Source organism: Periplaneta americana, chromosome 9 (genome assembly GCF_040183065.1).
Source record: "Periplaneta americana isolate PAMFEO1 chromosome 9, P.americana_PAMFEO1_priV1, whole genome shotgun sequence".
In the NCBI taxonomy this organism is placed as follows: domain Eukaryota; kingdom Metazoa; phylum Arthropoda; class Insecta; order Blattodea; family Blattidae; genus Periplaneta; species Periplaneta americana.
The window spans coordinates 47,446,900-47,464,414 of record NC_091125.1 but is presented as its reverse complement, the minus strand read 5'-3'; the positions used below and the strand labels follow the sequence as shown (position 1 = coordinate 47,464,414).

The 17,515-nt window shown below is 35.2% G+C and overlaps 2 non-coding genes across 2 annotated transcripts; one reads left to right on the top strand and one right to left on the bottom strand.

Moving 5' to 3' along the window:
- Positions 1-4,783: 4,783 nt before the first annotated feature.
- On the bottom strand, positions 4,784-4,857 carry TRNAS-GCU (transfer RNA serine (anticodon GCU)). Its single transcript has one exon. It is a non-coding gene; the product is annotated as a tRNA-Ser (tRNA).
- A 288-nt stretch (positions 4,858-5,145) lies between these two features.
- Positions 5,146-5,219, top strand: TRNAS-GCU (transfer RNA serine (anticodon GCU)). The gene has a single exon. It is a non-coding gene; the product is annotated as a tRNA-Ser (tRNA).
- The last annotated feature ends 12,296 nt before the right edge of the window (positions 5,220-17,515 follow it).

Below are 17,515 nucleotides of genomic sequence, written 5' to 3'. Positions count from 1 at the left end.
TCGTCTTGTATGTACCCTTAGAGTCTATGCACCAAATGATACAGGTACAGATTTTGAGCTACACGAACTTCACAAGACAGTTATTTTTCCTTCATCACACGATAATTTTTAATCTGATCGATTAATCGATTAAAATACACTTTATTGGTTAATCGTATTAAAAAATTAACATGTTATACGGTTCGATTAATCGACTAAATCGACAGCTCTAATTTTTCTGTAAATACGTACACACTGAGCGTAAAATGTAACAGTAATAGAATGCTGAGAGAGACAGGGACCTCAGCGAAATTATGCACAATGATACTTTGTTGCGAACTCTATCAGTGTTGTTCCACCATCCAATTTTATTCTTGTTGGAGTACACAGATAGATGAAGAGTACTGTAAACATAGCTGTGTTGCAATGTTTACTCCTTGTTTCCTTCCCGAGAGACATTTATATGTGCAAACGGCACGAAATAGAATATAAATTAGTTTATTTGTGAAGAGCAAATATCTACTGCAGATACGACAGTGTGAGAACATATTACATCAAAAAGCCAACACGAAGACAGAGCGCACATCATCGCATTTTACACAGAAACATCTGGGCTCCAAAGTTCGAAACTTATTTCATTGAAACACATTAATAAAACCTTTAATTCCGTTAGTGAATGGTCTATCATTCGGTTTGTAATATCATTTAAATAAACATTTGTGGTAGGAGTCAAACTCGACGTTTTTTCCGGTCAGTAGTATAGCGGTAGATACACACTTTGAGTTATTTTTATAGACAATAAATTAATTATATGTAATTTAAATGATTGTAATCGCAAAGGTTAAAACACAGTTTCAACATTGAATGGAGACCACACTCTAGTCAATTGGAATCCAACCTGGGACCTAGGTAACCGTTCGTTATCGATAAGATGTCTTGTGTTGTCTTAAGCGACGTTCAGAGGCCCCGTCCCACTGTTAAAGCGAAGAAGTCCGAAAATGAGTTTTCAGTCAATCATTACAAGTTACGAGAAACCCAAGACAGAGAATAAAAGTTTTAATGAATTAAGTTTGCGGCTAAGTATTAGCATAGTAACCAGAGTTCCAAAGAAATAACATTGTCTCTTTCTTTTTTGACGAGCGTTATTTATTATAAGTATTAGCATAGTAACCAGAGTTCCAAAGAAATAACATTGTCTCTTTCTTTTTTGACGAGCGTTATTTATTATAAGTATTAGCATAGTAACCAGAGTTCCAAAGAAATAACATTGTCTCTTTCTTTTTTGACGAGCGTTATTTATTAAATCTGTGTTACGAGATTCTTTAAATACATTTAGTCTCATTTATGGTAATTATGATGGTTAGTAGGTTAATTTGTTTAATGTAGGCCTGAATTTGGCTGATTTTTTTTCCCACAACACTGAAGAATCTTTCCTGTACCTATACGTTTGGTTTGCATATTGCAAAACATTAAAATAATGGTTCACATGGATTAAATTAATGGAATGCAGAAATGTTCAGTCACATTACTCTGAAGTACAACTTTGCACCGCGATCTTCTTAATAGCATTTACAACAACACACATTGTGTATCAGTGAACCACATTAATAATCAACTGCAGTGTGTATCAGAATAAGATAGCTTTAGAATACGCGTTCTTCACTAGTTACTAAGGCATCATATTATTCCATTTCAGTAAGCATGGCTCCATATCTTATTTGAGGAAGTACAGAAAAGACATCACGAAAAACAAAAGCAGAAGTAGAAGGCACTCTAAAAAATCAGCAAAGAGGAAGAATATTGCAGCAAATCAGTTCTCTGATAGTGAATCTGATACAGATGTAATTTTGGATGATGAAACTGATGTTAGCATTCTGTATTCTAAGTGTAAAAGTCGATCAAGTGCTGCAAAGAAAACAGTGACAAGATTTGAACCCAGAGGTGTCAAACCGGAGATACTTTAATGTTTCAGAGATTTCAAAATATTTAAACTCATTAAAAACAATGATGTAACAATGATCTAATTATATCATTATTGTAAAATACTATTGCACCAATAAACATGGTCTCTATGATGTGAAAGCTGAACTACAGTATTGTAATTTTGCACCAGTTGAGTGTAGTAGGGAAATATAGTAAGAAGAATTGTTTGGTGTAAAGATGTCCCACATTGCTGTACAACATTGTACCACTTTTGAAAAATTTTTAAATGTATTTATTGTTCCAAAGATCTGAATTTATAAATGTTTAGGTCCTAATCATAATATTTTTTAAGAAACGCTGAACTGATTTTTTGTCGAGTTATTCTAAGATAACCTTAAAATGTTGTGCAAAGTTATCCATTTTTACGGTAACATATGAAAACACTTTGGTGTCAGAAACTCTGAAAACGTTCAAGATAGAAAGCCTACATGAGACTTGGAAGAGCTATATGTTTATACTTTAAAGAAATGAGTACGTCATGCTATTGAGTTTTATTAAGTCGCTACACTTCTCCCTTGGAACACGTCAGAAGCTCAGAAAACGAAGTCTCCTGAAGCCCCACGCAACAAATATGACTAGTAATTAATCCTCTCTTCTAAATCATATTGGTCAGAGCGAGTGAACTTCATAATCCAGTAATTCCCTTAACGACTATTTTGACAAATGAAAAAGGCTACAACGAGCGGAGACAAATGAAGTGAACGCTCACAGAGCGGCTGCTTGTATTTACTAAGGCTTCCAATTGAGCTCACTGATATCCCTTTAGGGGGCAGATTCTGTCATCAGGCTCACTTCCATGACCCGTGGGACTCGTGTAAAATGTCGTCCTCTAGCTTACTATATAACTGTAATACGAATGCGGTGGGTATTCTGTCCTTGTATGTTAGCTATAATCATCCCTTGTAGTCCGAAGATCACGGGTTCAAATTCGGGCAGCGAGTATAAATCTTCAAGAATAATATAATTCTAACTAAGCACACCGTTACCCGATCTGCTGGAGCGTCAGCTTTCCATACTGATAACTCGAGTTCTAATTCCGCTTGGTTGACGTGGACTTTGTGGTAGACAAGACGATTAGTGGTAGGTTTTCGCGGGATACTAATATTTTATCTACTGGTGTTTCAAAAGTGCTTCATTAATCAAGGAGGTACCGAGAGCAACTCATCGGAAAAATGAACTACAGCGTTGGTGCATCACTCCTTGATGAAGAATCTCCGATGAATGACTCAGAATCAGGTAATTTCCTCTCAAACACAGACTGCCTCAATCTGGGCAGCTTTCTTGCCATAAATGTTTATATTTAATAGTGTTGTGGGATTTAATCGATTAATCTAATCGATAAATTTCTGTTGTAAGATTAATCGATCAAAAATGTTTAATCGAATAATCAAGTCGATTAAAATAAATCGGTTGTAGTTGATATTAATTATTATTTTGTTAATACAAACTCATGCTAAAAACTCCGACAATATTTCTCTCTCGGAAATTGCTTACTTAAAAGCATAATAGTACTGTTATTTTCTCACTGTGAACCAGGTAGCGTAGGGAAAATCTTTGCACAAACACTTCAGAAGGAGATGGAGATATGAAGACAGTGACCTAGTCTACCTCTATTGAAAGTTGAAACACAATGCGAAACCCTTATTAAGTTTTATGATTTTCCAAGAAAACTTCCACCTTATTGTCAGCTCCTTTTCCTAGAATATGAAATACATACTTTTCTGGGATTCGTCCCCCTCATCCCTTATAAAATAGCCATATCAACACTGGGTGCAAGTGGGAACGTAACTACCTTCTTCTCTTTCTAAAATCTGGTAATTCGATTACAATAGGGGTCAGTCTTCTGTTTCGGCCGCTGTACTTTTGCAGTTTCTGTACTGAGTTTGTATATTAAGGTTGTGTGTTCAGTTTGATAAAGAAAAAGAATCAGTTTTCTGTGGTTTGTGAAAAGTGTAAACTCAATTATGTCATATGAGAATTTGAGAGGTAAACTTGGTGAAACGTTTAGATTTAATTGAACGGTTGTGGAGAAGTGCTTGTCAGAAAAAAAAAATCGTGTTTAGTGATGCAGAAAACATTGTTACTAAACGTAGAGCGGTACTTAATTCGGAGCATGTGGATGCACTCACATGTTTAAAATCATGGATGAAGCAGTATTAACTAGGTGAGTCTTCATACTTTTTGTTATTTATATTTGTCTCAACAATTCTCGGAGAAATTGACACAATAAATTATAAGCCTCATAATAAATATGTTAGTAAGTAATTAAAATAGTTGTTTTGTAATGTAACGATACAATATACTGTTTACAGATATACAACATTTAATACTTATGCTTATCACCGAACACAAGTTAAAATTAATAATAATTGTGTATTACAGTATATTAAAACATTTTTTCAACTCGATCAAAACTCGATTAATCGATAAATTCAAATTATTAATCGATTAAATATTTTGATCGATCAACAGCACTAATATATTTTATCCTGATGGCAGTGTATTAAAGGCTCTAGTGTCTTGTGTATCAAATACGGCGTTGCCACAACTCTCTTGTATTGTCCGATGCTGGGATCGTGGTTCCTCAGAGGTATTGCAGTAAAGTAATGACGTAATTGCTGATAAGACTCTTTCCAGAGACAAATGCTGTTCTATTAAAAAATTATAGTTAACTCAATCCAGCGGTTGAGCTAATTCAGAATCAGAACCAGATTGAGGTTCTAGCTCATATATACATCTATTATAAACCAGTACAACATCTCACTTGATGATTTGTGTCAGAGGAAGAACAATTTTATTGAATAATTTCAAGGAAAAATTGTTCCGGGGCCGGGTATCGATCCCGGGACCCTTCGCTTAGCGCGCGAACGCTCTACCGACTGAGCTACCCCAGGAATCATACACGACACCGTCACAATTTTTCCTTTGTATCCACACAACTCAAAGTGAGCTGACAAGATGCCAGAACTCAGCTATGAGTGCACACAATACGCTATGCGCTATGCGCTATTACCTAATTACATAATTTGCATAATACATTCGTTACTGTGATACGTTAACAGAAAACCACAATTTAAGTCACACAGAGTATTGTGTGCACTCATAGTTGAGTTCTGGCGTCTTTTCAGCTCACTTTGAGTTGTGTGGATAAAAAGGAAAAATTGTGACGGTGTCGTGTATGGTTCCTGGGGTAGCTCAGTCGGTAGAGCGTTCGCGCGCTAAGCGAAGGGTCCCGGGATCGATACCCGGCCCCGGAACAATTTTTCCTTGAAATTATTCAAACCTTCTTTACAGGGAGCTATTACCTGAAAGCCAGATATGCAACAATTTTATTGTTTGTATACATCTGAAGAGTTATTAGTGTAATACTGGTATGTTACTAATTAGGAATGTATGAATGGCGGGGAAAAGAAATTGATCACCCTACCACATTATCTCCTGACTTAGTTTCCTCATGAGTGATGCCTTATGGTGTGACTTATGAGGTTCAAACCTGTCTTCGAACAATTAACAACAAACAACAATCAGATTCAGCTTGAAGAAAACGTGACGACATTGTATAATTAACATGTGCACGGTATGATTTTTTTTTTGTTTCGGGTCAGGCCCGAGTCGGGAAAGGGGTGTGAATGAGACCGTCTGAGCTTGGCGAGAACTGTACCTCCATTGGAAGAAAATTCTTATTATGACTTTTCCTTCGTCAGGAAGTTAATAAAATTTGAGAGATTCGCTGTCATACATTTACGACGCGTAAAAGTCTTTCTCTGTGTGAAAGAATTATACATAAAATTTATAGGTAATTTCTTGCCTAGACAAAAATGCAACTTTACTAATCTCTATTATCACCTATTATCTTATCAAGGATGATGAACTTCATCTGGTAGTTGTCCTGTGTTAGAAGTGGAATTCTTCACTTGTGCTAATCAGAGAGACTTAAGTTACAGCTCGATTCAGCGTTAATGGCCCCTGTCCTTGGTTGTTTGGCTAGTGAGCGAGCTGTGTGTTGTGTCATAAGAAAGAAATTTAATCACAAATGTGCATAGGAGGGGAAGAGGGAAGAGGAAGAATGAAAATAATATGTATGTTCGAAGCTGAAGGACATTCATGTCTTTTTTTTTTAGTTGGTTATTTTACGACGCTTTATCAATAACTTAGGTTATTTAGCGTCTGAATGAGATGAAGGTGATAATGCCGGTGAACTGAGTCCGGGGTCCAGCACCGATAGTTACCCAGCATTTTCTCATATTGGGTTGAGGGAAAACCCCGTAGAAAACCTCAACCAGGTAACTTGCCCCGACCGGGAATCGAATCCGGATCACCTGGTTTCGCGGCCAGACGTGCTAACCGTTACTCCACAGGTGTAGACCACTCATGACAAGAAATATGTCCTCATGACATTGTTTAGCCAACAGACGTAGTAGTTAGTAACGGGACGTGTGGAAGAATATTGTTTTTTTTTTTTTAAGACTGAGTGTACCGCGACATGATAAGAAGGAAGTGTTAGGTGTTATGACTGAGCGGGCTGACCTGTGTGACCAAACCCGCCAGTAGTGATGAGTAACTTTCTCTTAGTCTATCTACTTACTTTTTGCAGGGGCCAAAATCGCAGAATCAAGCTATACTGTCGTTTTAAAGCATTACAGTAAAGTTGATAACAAGACCCGTTGTCCACGACGGGTCAGTGTTAGTAGTGGAATAATCATATTTTATTACATTGTGTCGAATTGGAACATGTACGGAGAAAATATCTACCACCCTCGATGCTAAGTCAGAATAGGAGTTCGCTTGGATGCCTTGACCTCATGGGGAATAGAGAATACGAACAAAAGATTGGCTTGTTCCTCTTGAAGCCGAGAAAGATAAGAACTTCAGCTGTTGAAGTTTGTGACACGAACTGAGGAAGGGATAATAGTATCTATCCAATTATACACTTTTATGTTTGTTTTAGGTTAGGATTTATTATATAATATGTTTTGTGTGCCATTTTCATTTTAATATGTGTGTTCTTTTAGAAAGTAGTTGCATATAATCATAGGTGGGGGGGGGGGGGAACCTACAAAGTAGAACTTGTTTTAGGTACAAAGCACGTACGGTCAGAAGACCCGTGCATTGGATTTTAGCAAAAACTATGATAATGTAAAAATCTGTATGTATAATATTACTCAATAAATCCATCTAGTGGAATAATAATTTCTTTATTATCTCCGAAAATTTCATTGTTACATTAAAATTATCTTGCAATTTGTAATAGAAATTTAGGTGCGTGCAATTACCCCACTCTCCCCTACTCTAGCTACCAGCGATAGAATGAGGTCAAGTATTCCCTATACTGTCACATCAAGAGAAGTCCATTATCCGTCCCACGAGATCCAACGCCCCAAGTGACCCCGCGTATCGTTTGACCTTAGTCGTGCAGTAGTAGGTGGGTTAGAGGCCACGCAGATGTCTCAGAAGACAGAGGGAGATGTGTTGTAATTGCATATTATTTGAGCTTCCAGTTTCCCATTTTGGAATGAGTGCTTCAGTACTTAGAAAGATTAGTAGCAGAGCACACCTGGTGCTCCAGCAGATAGCCGGAAGCTGCTGCCCGCGGATTAGGGCTAGAGATCGAGTAATGCTGGGCGCTTAAGTGTCAGTGGCAGAGATGACTGCAGGCTGCATGCAGTATTTTGTTTCACATTTCCCGAAACTCTGTTTCTCAGTCCAGGGATAGACAAATATTTTCATCCCTCTATTCTGCTATAATGTTCATTCCGATGGCCAGAATATTATCTATCTATCTATCTATCTATCTATCTATCTATCTATCTATCTATCTATCTATCTATCTATCTATCTATCTATCTATCTATCTATCTATCTATCTATCTATCTATCTATCTATCTATCTATCTATTTTGTTTTCTTATGCAAATCTAGTCTTTCAGGTAAAGCTTCTTGTAAAGCAGATTTGAATAATTTCAAGGGAAAAATTGTTTCGGGGCCGGGTATCGATCCCGGGACCTCTGGTTGAACGTACCAGCGCTCTCCCAACTGAGCTACCCGGGAACTCCACACGACACCGTCTCAACTTTTCCCTTTATATCCACACAACTCGCGTCGGCTGACGAAACGCCAGAGACCCACATCGAGTGCACATAAACTCTGTGTGACTTGGAATTGTGGTTTTCTGTTAACGTACACTGTGACGTATATATTATGCAAATCTAGTCTTTCAGGTAAAGCTTCCTGTAAAGCAGATTTGAATAATTTCAAGGGAAAAATTGTTCCGGGGCCGGAGTTCCCGGGTAGCTCAGTTGGGAGAGCGCTGGTACGTTCAACCAGAGGTCCCGGGATCGATACCCGGCCCCGGAACAATTTTTCCCTTGAAATTATTTTGTTTTCTGTTTTCTATTTGTCTCTATGCCTGTCTGTTTAGCTGTTTATCTATTTACATATTTATTTAGGTACTTACTTATCTAGTTATTTGTTTGTTTATTTTTTGTTTGTTTATAGGAGAGAGTTGGGTAGTATCGGACATCGGATAATATCGGACAGTGATGTTTCTTTCATCTACCTCCAGACGGTAGTACCTAATTGTTATGGTTACGTTTCTGTATGCGACATCTGAACACTGCTACTACCATCTGGTGGTAGATGAATAAATATCACTGTACTGCCTTCTAATGGTAGATGAAAGAAACATCACTGTCCGATATTACCCGATGTCCGATACTACCTAACTCTCCCCTATATTTATTTAATTTGTTGGAATTAAGGCCATCAGCCTATCTCTACCACACCACCAGAAATACAAAGACTGGGCATATCAAAAGTCCGGTAACACTTTCAATATTTTATTACACAAAAACTACTAATGATAGCACTTTCAAACACACGTCAGTTTAAAGTCAAACTCTCAAAGTTCTGTTTACACCTTACAGAGATTCAATGTGTGAACCACGAGTGACTCGGCAGATGTCCAAACGATAATCAAACTCTTCCCATACCCTTTTCAACATATCCTCTGTGACCGTGGCGGCAGCTTCTCGAATTCAGGTTTTTAGTTCCTCTAAATCACGTGGCAAAGGCGGTACAAACATACGGTATAAAAAATACAAACGCATAGACGATAAGTAAATAAGGAAAACAATTAAAAGTACAAAAACATTAATTGAAAAAGATTGGAGGAAAAAATTGGTATACAAAGATAAAATCGCAATGGGTACAAGAAAGTACTAATATAATATGTATATTAATATTTAGTGATTAAAGAAAATAACTGTGTACATCTTTCTTTAAAAATGAAAAGATTATGACAGTGTACAATCTGTATAATTTTGAACTTGTAGTGCATGTAAAAAATAATACCATTAATTATTCGATTATAGAAGATTTTCACACGATGAAACTAGAAATGCTGAACAACTAAACGTACCATTTGTCAGACTGCAAAAAAAAATCTAGTTATGTAATCACTGCAATAAAAGTATATAATAAGATACCTACAAACATAAAGGCACAAAATGAAAGATAATTCAAATTTTGAACTAAGAGGTTGCTACAAAATAATCCTTTTTTAAAATATGAATTAATTTTTTGATAATGATGTAATATTTTAGTTTTATGTTATTATGTTTTTAGTTTTTATCATCATTAATACTAAATCCATTGATTGAAAGCCACTTTATTATTTCATAAAATCTAGCTCAGCAATATTAATATGTGTACAAATTTCAAGACAAACAAAACAGCAACAATTTGGAAATTTTAAAAATAAAGTTAAAGTAGCCAATTTACTGTATTATACTCTAATACAGGAGTTCTCAACCGGTGTGTCACCCAGTCCCATGGTGTGTGCCGCGAAATTTTGGAATTGAAAAATAAATTTTGTGTCATCCAGAAAGTCTCTTTAAAACGCATTTTTTTATTTACAACGAAGTCTTAGATATAGTACATTTTATTTTGAGACAGACTTTACCAATAAAATGTGAAGACCTGCAACAATGTTGAGATCAATTTTTCTGCCTGGCGATAATTCGAATGAAAGTGAACACCTGCAACAATGCTTAGTAATTCGTTTATTCTTTCCACTTAGTAATAAACAGAGTTTAGAATCGTCAGAACATATTGGTAAGTTTCAATATATAGTATGTGTGAATGGGTGATAAAGCACTTTTGATAAAATAGTCGCACTAGTCGCACTATTTAGATTTTATCATGGACAAATTTTGAATTCGAAAAAGACAATCTGAATCGAGTTCTGGGTTAGATCACAGCAGTGCTAATTCAAATAATGTGAGCGAAAACTCCCTCGGGTTCACAAAAACATACTGCGTTTCGTATATATAGCGATGAATACTTGCAATATGGTTTTACGTGGCGTGGAAATGAATATAAACAAAATCCCGAGTGTCTTATATGTGGAAATGTTTTGTCAAATCAATCGATGGTGTCTAATAAACCAAAAAGACATTTAGAACTGCCGTTTTCGAAGTCATTGTGACTGGTTGTTATTATTATATTAGTATTATTACTAATAAAAACAAATAAGTGTGTCGCGATATCGTGGACGTTCGGTAAAGTGTGTCGTCAGTCAAAAAAGGTTAGGAACCACTGCTCTAATAAGTAAGAAAATATTTAGTAAATTTGTTTTAGCATACAGTTAAATTTCGACAGTCTCTCATGTCATTGGGTAGGGCATTCCACAAGCGCAATAGCGAGATAGTGAATGATGAGTATGTTGATGTTTATGTGTTGGTATGACTAGTATAGTATATTTTGCGTGCATTTGTAGAGAATGTGATACGATGATAGGTAACTGAAGCGGAAGACAACGGAAATAGGTGTGGAGGTGTGAAGGACTTGGAAAATAAGAACGTGGGAATGAACATTTCTACGTTCGTTAAGTCAGTTTAGTGTTTGAAATATTAAATCTACAGTAGAAGATATAACTATTTGTAAACAACTAGAGATCCACTATTACCAAGGAGTCTCTGTTTGGCTAGAAATCAGCTCAGAGCATGGATGGCAGTACCGTCAGTGACATGCTTCGAACGAACCTTACCTATAGCGAAAGAACTTCACTAATTACTTCATAACCGGCTCCGTAGCCCTCTTCGTCGTTGTTTAAGCTATTATGAAGATAAAAAAAATCCTTGATTCCACCAGGGATAAAACTCTCATATTTTTAATCAGAAGTTAGCCGCTTTCTTCACAGAGCACTCTCGCTTCCAACTGAAATAGTGATTCAGGGTAGTTATAACTTAATTGTTTAACTTCTACAGTTTTAATGCACTTATCAGTACATACTGTACCAAATTAGGACAATTTTGGCTTGTTGGTTCTCAAGTTAACTTTATTGCCGTCTAATTATCAGTAGACATAAATCCCTCGTGTAACAGATTTAATCTGATTGGCTGAATTTTTTGTCAAAATACATCTCGCATGTACATAAACAAAAATTTCTCTGGTTTACTGTCCAAAATTACTTGAACTTCATTGTTTATTATTTAAAGAATTGCGTTATTATTTACAATTCAGCATATCAAAATTTGTACTGAAACCCAATGGATGGAAAATCCCAGAGGAAATTGTACTTCTTATATCGTTTTCAAAAATGTTCAGTTGATTCAGATAATAAATATTATGTAGCAAGGAATATTTTATGCATAACAAAATGCTGAAAAGTGAAGAATTGAAATAAGAACGATGAAGGCGTATACTGGAACTTTAAAATACAGTGCGCGTGCCAATTAAACATGCCCTCTGAGAACTTAAAAAGGGCGGAGCTCATAAATTGACACCCTTTTTTGGAATAGGAAACTATGTACTATTGTAATGGAAAACTAAAAATAAACTTTTTGTCAAAATTCCTAAAATTTCGAGCATAACTACATTTTATATAATTTAGTTTAACTATTAATGCAGTACTTCTCGTGAAACACAAATTTCGATTGCGCTTTATGAATATGAACCAATAGCAGACCATTTTCGTGGCGTGTGTTACCTATATGAGATCGACGAAGGAGAGCTACCCAGCACTTATACCGAATCAATCTCGTTAGTTTTTCCACAATCCTCTAAAATAATAGTTATTTATACTTTAGATTTCTTGATTTTTTTGTCCACCCATGACCTGTTTATCACAGACATCTTTCATTTCATATTCCACACGATATGCTTTTATTGTTCAGTATGAAATAAGCTTCTTATCGTAAACAATACGTGCTTATTTAAAATTTTGAGTTCTAAACTCTGGAACAATGGATCCAACCGCAGTTCCGCGAAACGCTGAGAAAATTAAATTATGCGTTGAATTCCCGTTGTTATTGGATTACTTTTAGACATAAAACTGTTGTTTCAATTAATGAAAGTTCTAGAAAATTATACCTGTAAATTATCACAAGTACTTTCACAACAAAATGTATATAGTTATTCTCGCGTATTAATTTATTGATAATTTTATTATAATAAGAGAGGTCATAAACATTAATTGTATTCTCTTTATTACTTTGTATGGAATACAAAAATAATATATTAAAAATGTTTTAACGTAAACTTAAGATAAATATTTGAATGTGTACATTACATGTAAGGAAATCTGAAGCGGAACAAGACACCGGTGACTTGGCCAGATATCAAATAATAACAGAGAGTGAATTTGAAATCTATGGATCTACATACTAATTATATGGGATCCAAGAATATCCAACAGATATACGGGGAGACAAAAACATGATGAGATGAAGAACTAAAGAAACCTCTTTCACAGTCAATACTCAAGAATATCCACAGGGCATGAAAAATCGAACAGAGTCATAGTTGAGAGACTACAAAATAAGTCTAACATTCCACAGTAATATGCACTGTTGCTCAAAGAAGTCCCGGCCACCAAGTCACTCAATTGAGTGCGCTCCTTGTATAATGGCAGTTGGCTTAATATTCTAAATGTCAACATACATGTCGAACTTGAGCCAGGCACAAAGGGGAAAAACACTGGAGGAGCGGGATTCGATCTGATGCTGTGGATTGAACTTCGGCGTAAGTCAATGGTTAGAGCGCTTGGTACGTAGAACCCGGGACCCGAGTTCAATCCCCGGGGCCGGAGCGAATTTTTCTCCTCTAATATAAAATGTTGAAATTAAACAGAACCTCTATAATAGTAATCGAGAATATAATAATAATAATAATAATAATAATAATAATAATAATAATAATAATAATAATAATCATAATCATAATCATCATTATCATCATAATAATAAAGATTCCTTCCACAAGAATATGAAGAATCTAATCTAAATTCATTAAAACCTGACGAGAACGAAATCATTAGACAGATTAAAAGACTCAAAACCAATAAAGCAGCCGGTGAAGATGGAGTCGTAGCAGAACTTCTTAATCGGCAGGATCAAATACCATAAAAGAAATCACCTCAATTATACAAGATATTTAGCAAACAGAACAAATTCCAGAGGATTGGAAGAATGCATTAATTCACATATTACACAAAAAGGGATGGAACGTATGTAAACAACTATAGAGAAATTTCATTACTATCAGTTCCATACAAAATTCTATCTCAATGTCTGCTCGACAGACCACAACGACAACTAGAACCAAAAATTGGAGAATATCAAACAGGTTTCAGAACAGATAGAGCGTTTCCAGAGCAAATCCTGAACCTCAAGCTAATCCTAAGACATCAAAGAAGTTGTAGCAATAATTTAATCTGTGTATTCGTTGACTCCAAAAAAGTCTAAGATTCGTTTGATTGTAAATAATTGTTATAAATATTGTAACAACAAAGTTTAGACCGCAAAACTTTTGCAATCATAAAACAGACACTGACAAAGTGAAAATAGTAGTAAGACAAGAAGATGGACTCTCCCCATTACTTTTCAAAAATGTCCTTGAATAAGTAAAACAAGAGTGGCGTGAACAAAATAAATCCTCAAAATTAATCAATCAATCACATTAAGCATAGGAAAATTAAAGATAGAATGCCTAACATTTGCAAATGACTTAGAAATTTCTCGTGACATTATAACAGCTCAAAAACAGATTGAACTGTTAAAAGAAACCCCGGAGAAAATCGGTCTCCAGATATCCTTCGAAAAAACAGAATACATTACCTGCAACAAACAAGCACCAAAATATATGGAAACCAAATTTGATAAAATTAAACGAGTCCCACAATTCTGTACTTTTTGGTCAAAACAAGATAATTCCAAAAATGATCTTTTTTTTTTAGCTGAAAGCGCAGCCCTATATATAAAAAATTCTCTTTCGTTTGGTATAGCAGTGATATCTCCATTTAATTTTATGTTATTTTCATTCACATTTGTATGTGAACTAGAATTACGGTTTGTATAGGAAAAATGAAAAGAAAAATGCTCTTATGTCAAAACTGTTTTTTTTAGCTATGATGTTTACAGAATTCAAATGCCTTGGTAAAACGATTCAGGAAAATGGAGTTGAAACAAAAGCGAACGAAATTAGATGCAAAAAATGGAGACAACAAATCAAAAATATTTACAACAAAAAGTGCATATCCAAATATACAAAATTAAGACATTACAACACTGTCATTAAACCAGAAATGTCTCTATGGAGCAGAACGTTAATTTTGAATAGAGAAGCAGATACTTAAATAAAACATTGAGAAAAAAAAAAAAAAAAAAGAAAAATTATAAGGAAAATTTTAGATCCTAAAGTCATAGGTATACAGTACAAACTCATAAGTAAACAAGAAATAAAAAAATACACAGACATTCATGGTGACGTTAGAAAACGTAGGTTAAAATTTTACGGACACATCAAAAGAACGAACCCCGACAGACTCACAAAACAAATTAGTGAATTTTATGAAAATAGGAGTAAATCACAAACGTATACTATAAAATGGATTGCCGAAATAAAAAATGGCAACATTGGCAGGAATTACACAAGAAGATATCTTAAACAGAGATATATTCAGAATCAGAGTTCATAAATAGCAACTTAACAAAGAGGAATAAAAAGACGAACTCCGTGGACTGAAGAGAGAAAAGAAGTCCACAGCCAAAGAATGAGAGAATTATGGGCAAAAAGAGGCAAACAAACGACTCTAAGTACTTTTCGTAGTCCTCAATGGGCTTATTCACAACTAATAATAATAATAATAATAATAATAATAATAATAATAATAATAATAATAATAGTAATTATCCACCATCGGAAAAAAACTTTACGAGATCTGTTCATGTTCAGATTACATTATGGCAATAGCAGAGAGTTATTAATATAATACAATAATGAAATTGGAAACAGAAGCACTGGAACAAATCCCACCCGACAGTTACATTATCCGCTAAAAATTCACACAAATTATAACTAAATCGATCCAAATTTACATTTTTTTGAATTTCCAACAGTTGATTGATCAACATACGTCAGTTCAGTTTGGACATACAATCTCAAACAAGAATGGAAAACAAGATGCAACTGAAATATTGGCGCATCATACTGATATCGGCATATTTTATAATAAGTTTTCAATATGTAGATATGATGAGTGATGACAACTCAACCAAGCTAGGGATCCGGCCATTTAATCCATTAATATTTCACACAAGAAAATTCATCCAAGATTATTAATCCAAAGATAATTCGCCCAACATATTCCATTCTTACCCTCACCCTAGGAACATTCACCCAACAATATCTCCATATCCATATCCATGGTAATATATCTATTTTGTATAAAGTTTTAAATTTGCAGTTGCTCATAACTCAAGTCTAATGGGCGACCAGGGAGAAATTATACGAAGTGAAAGGAATGGAATGATTTTGGTCCACACAGGATATCTACATAACTTGCACTCAAAAAATTCTAAGAGAACTAAATTGTATTGGGTTTGTAGAAGAAAATCAAATTGCACGAAACGGGCTATTACTACAACGCCGGATGCTAACGATGTACAGATTTTGAAGGCTGTTGATCACGATCATCCACCATTACTAGAAGAAGTGGAATCCCTAAGGCGTTGTATTAGGCTAAAGAGATCTGCAGAGAATGAGCCTGTTGCAGGCCTAGCGCAAATTATCCAACGTGAGCTGGAGAGTGTACGATCAGAAGTGCTCCCGTTCCTCTGCGTGAGTCACTAAAAAAGAACACGAATAAAATACATTAGAGGAAATTCCCTCAAACCCAAAATCGCTATCAGATCTTTATGCTTTACCGCAAGAATTCCGAATAACAACAAGTGGTGAACAGTTTTTGATGTTTGATAGTATTTATTACTATGACAGTGATGATGAAGACGATTTTGATCGGATAATAATATTTTCTTCGAAATCTCACCTACGAAAGCTGTCCCGTCGAATCAGAGAACCACAAAAAAAGGAAGTACCAGAACCTGAATGTTAGTCTGCAGAACATTGCATTCCAGAATGATGATTACAAAGATGATGGTAATATTATTGGATATTTGCTTGCGTGTGGTCATAATATGGCAATGTAAATATGGTGTTTGATAGAACTACGAAATTAAAAATGTAATACATAAATCTAATATACAAAACAATAAAATTTTACATTTGGGACAATTTTCTTTGGTTGAACTTTCTTTTGGATTAATAATTTTGGGCAAATTATCCAATCCAATGGACTACTGTTCCGAGGATGAAAATACTCCTGGGCAAAAATTCCCTGGATGAATTGGCACCAAACCCCAAGCCATTCAGGAATATAATTTTAGTCAAAATTTTAAAAAGTATAAGCCGCTATAGGCCTACTGTAATATGTAAAAGGAAGAGGTTACTTATATGTTACATAACAGAGAACGGAGCCTTCGTCTTAATTTAAGTAAAACACGATTTTGATTAATGTCATTCAGCAAAACGATTTTGAGTGTAATAACTTGAATGTGTCCAGAAAAGAGATAGGCTAGTTTCATAACCCGGAAACTACCATCGGTAATGAAACCTTAAAAAAAAAAAAAAAGAATCAGTGGGGAAACTGTGATGCGTCATAAATTCATAACTAAACGGATGGATGGTTCCCTCAGGCGAACTTTTAACGCTAGAGTGTCGATTTTCCTTAATCGGACACGTATTTAAAATCCTGGCGACTCCAAATGGGAAGTGTGATTGACAAAGATTATGTTAGAACAGATTTTTCTCGAGTACTTCAGTTTTTTTTGTCAAAATCTCACAATTTCTTTACAATTTACTCCATCACAAAGTAAACAGTAAATTATTGCTCCTTATCATCATCCGAATAGACCAGCGTTTTTCAACCTTTTTCAACACGTGCCACACTAAAGCTATAATTTAAAATCCCACGGCACACCCATATGATCTAAACCAGTGGAGGATTTTTTTTTCATAAAAATAAGTGAAATACGACATTTTTAAAAGTTGGTGCGATATTTTAACTTCACTGATCTGGATACCTGACTGCGCATCAATCATTCTCTTCCCTGGCGCTCTCACACATACACTGTGTTTACGGAAAGTTGACGTGTACTGCGTTCGCAGGACTCATTTTTTTACTACTCTTTTGACTTTCATTTTTCCAATTTTTGGT